Below are 3,766 nucleotides of genomic sequence, written 5' to 3' on the forward strand. Positions count from 1 at the left end.
TCTAATACTCATTATGGATCAACTCATGTTTCCACTCTATTTTCATTACAAGGACATATCACGTCAGGATCTATTGCTCAAACTGAATCACGCCAACATTATGGATGTTCCTGGATTGTGTAAAATAATAGTAGTACCAAAGACGTCACTTTCTATCAAAAATGAAAAATTAGCTATGGAGATTTTGTGTGGTCAAAAATTAATACAGGCACAAAGGGATTCAACAGGAAAGTCGTTTTGATCCAATCCATTCTTGGGGCCAAATAAAGACATAAAAGGATATGTCAGTGACCTATAACGACAAAGAACTCCTCGAGGGCATGGAATGCCACATTTTTTGGTCAGAATATCCATAGTAATATCTCTGTTAGATTCTCTACTCGAAATAAGGGAAAGGTCAATTCAATTTTCGATGGAAATAGAATTTTGTGAATTCTCCCCAGAATTGGAAGATCATTTTAACATCTTTGAACATATTTGAGTGTTCAATGTTACTATTGTAACTTTGGCCAACACACAAAATGAGACTTTACCACTGTGGAGTGGCTTTTTGTATAAAGATGAGGGGAAACTCAGTAAGATGTTGGAGAAGCAAAATATATGAGATCACAAACACAAATTGCTCACGGCTAGGCTATATATGAATTGAGATGAAAACTATATAAAGACCTTTGTAAAGATCTCAATCTTCCTAGTGATATGCGGGACAAAGATCGTTAGTTGTAGTCCAAGTTGCCAAGAAATAGTTCCTTTGCATGAGTTAGAAACCAATGTATTTACACGGGTCACCCTCGTTCTGTATATGAGTTCTTCCAAATTTCTCTTATCCTTTTTTGTGGATTAGCATCTCGAGGTCCTTTGATGGGTATAAAGGAATTGTCTTGGTAGCAACCACCAAACCAATAGAACAAGGGTTAGCTCCACAGTAGGTCTACAAGCAAGGTAAGTAGGTCCATTACTAGCCGGCTCCGGATCAAAAAGACCTAATATACTAATCCTACTCTTTGAAAGACAAAATATCACCGCATCAACATAACATTACATTAAGTTACAAATGTAACTCCTGAAGGATCGACCACTATTTGAAATATAGTAAGGCAGAGAACTGTTGTTTAGTGGAGCACTGGAGTGCAGAGGTTGTTCCCATCATTAAAGTTAGGGTGTGGGACTGAGCCTTCGGAATGAGAAAGAAGAAAAGTGCAACGTTTCATTGGAAAAACCAACGCAAATATCATATTGACTTTCTCTCGCCCTACTTCTAAAGATAGCTAGAAAAGGTTGGAGAGAATTTCATAAAGTCATTCTCTCCTTTCTAAAGGTGCGCAAGAAAGCCCCCCAGAACAAAGCCCCACCGCTCTTTTCCCCCCTTTTAATAAAGGACCCTCACCTCACTTTCTATTTATTTGTAGGTCTGGACCTGATTTTTTTTTTCAATTTCGAGAATCAACCAACGGAAAAATCCATAGCCTAGGTGACTCACTACCTCCCTCTCTCCTAAATAAATGAAATGAGATGAATCAAATTGATAAGCTTTTTGATTAATTCAGGGCACAGCGAAGCCAATTTCAATCAAGGAAAAGGGGCTTACTTTTCCTGAGGCTGATTTATCCTATTCAAATTTAGCTATGCTAATGGAAGAGGAATAGTTTTCAGATGATATAGACCCCCAAGAGATGAGTGATAACCCCCAATTACTTAGGGGTCGTACTTTTGCCCGCTTGGTGGATGAAATCTTCTCTCCTTTCAGAATTCTTTCTCCCACATACCTTTTTTTCCCTCTTTCACCAAGGAGGAAAGAATAATCTAAAAAGCAGACAAATACCTAAATTTTCATTAGATTTATTCCTAATCTTGCTTTATTGCAGTAAGATGATCAGTCCGAGAGTGCTGGAGAGAAGAGAAAGTGGTAAAAACCTCTCTTGTTTGGTCACCAAGAATTCGGACAACTCTTCAATAACCCAGGGTGATCCGACCTCTTCGATGCTTTTTTTACTGTATACCCCCTCCATCCTTCAAAGGTGGAAGAAAGGGTACTCATATTTTAATACATAATAGGGCCCTAGAACGCTAAAAGGTGGGAGAACAAGAGTTTTCACGATAGAAAAGAGCAGTAAATAAATGACTATAAGGAACCAACAATTCTCTCTTCTTAAAAAACCTGTATCCTCCACACTTAATCAGCATTTGATAGATTATCCAACCCCGAGAAATCTTAGTTATTGGTGGGGGTTTGGTTTGTTAGCTGGTATTTGTTTAGTCATTCAAATAGTGATTGGCATTTTTTTACCTATGCATTACACACCTCATGTGGATCTAGCTTTAAACAGTGTAGAATATATTATGAGAGATGTTGAAGGGGGTTGGTTGCTCTGTTATATGTATACTAATAAGGCAAGTATGTTTTTTATTGTGGTTTACCTTCATATTTTTCGTGGTTTATATCATGCTAGTTCTAGCATTCCTAGGGAATTTTTTCGATGTCTCAGAGTTGTAATATTCCTATTAATGATTGTGATAGCTTTTATAGGATATGTACTACCTTGGGGTCAGATGAGCTTTTGGGGAGCTACAGTAATTACAAGCTTAGCTAGCGCCATACCTGTAGTAGGAGATACCATAGTAACTTGGCTTTGGGGTGGGTTCTCTGTGGATAATTCCAACTTAAGTCATTTTTTTAGTCTTCATCATTTACTCCCCTTTATTTTAGTAGGCACCAATCTTCTTCATCTGGCCACATTGCATCAATATGGATCCAATAATCTATTGGGTGTACATTCAAAGATGGATAAAATTACTTGTTACCCTTATTTTTATGTAAAAGATCTAGTAGATTGGGTAGCTTTTGCTATCTTTTTTTCTATTTGGATTTTTTATACTCCTAATGTTTTGGGGCATCTCGACAATTATATACCTACTAATCTGATGTCCACCCCGTATCATATTGTGCCAGAATGTTATTTCCTACCGATCCATGCCATCCTTCATAGTATACCTAACAAATCTGGAGGTGTAGTCGCAATAGCACCAGTTTTTATATGTCTGTTGGCTTTACCCTTTTTTAAAAGTATATATGTACTAGTTCAAGTTTTCGCCCGATTCACCAAGGAATATTTTGTTTGCTTTTTGAAGATTTCTTACTACTTGGTTGTATCGGATGTCAACCTGTAGAGGCACCCTTTGTTATTATTGGACAAATTTATCTTTAGTTTTCTTCTTGTTCTTTGCCATAACGCCCATTCTGGGATGAGTTGGAAGAGAAATTCCTTATTCTTACACGGATGAGACTGATCACACCTGATTAGTGAGAAATTGTGACACCAATTTTTTATGAGTGAGTATTACACCAAGAATTTATAAGTGGATCGAGGAATGAAGGGAGAGGAATTAGAATAGAAAGAAAGACACAGATTTCAAATTAGAGTAAGGGCACGCTAAGACATTTGGCATGCTAAGACATTCCTTTTCATGCTTTTGATCTGCTTACTTTGAATAAAGAGAAAAAAGAATAGATAGAAAGAAAGGCTTTACACAAGACCACAGAGCGAGAGAGAGAGCCTTCGCTTACCTGTTTAACTGTACCCTCCTATCGTACTATATAGCCTTTCCTTCAGTTATATCCAGTTTCAGTTCTGCTTCTAACTACTGATGGGAGAAGGCTTTTTTCTTACATCCATTGCTACATCTAGAGGTCCATTCCCCTAGGTCATTGATATCTCTAGTCTGAGTCTAAGTTCCTTTCAACAAGCCAGTTCTATTAGATCACTTA

The 3,766-nt window shown here is 37.4% G+C and overlaps 1 pseudogene; it reads left to right on the forward strand.

Annotated features, from left to right (window-relative positions):
* On the forward strand, nucleotides 1–604 carry LOC124898516 (annotated as a pseudogene).
* Nucleotides 605–3,766: the final 3,162 nt, after the last annotated feature.

The sequence above is a fragment of the Capsicum annuum genome, chromosome 5, assembly GCF_002878395.1.
Source record: "Capsicum annuum cultivar UCD-10X-F1 chromosome 5, UCD10Xv1.1, whole genome shotgun sequence".
NCBI classification, from domain to species: Eukaryota; Viridiplantae; Streptophyta; class Magnoliopsida; order Solanales; family Solanaceae; genus Capsicum; species Capsicum annuum.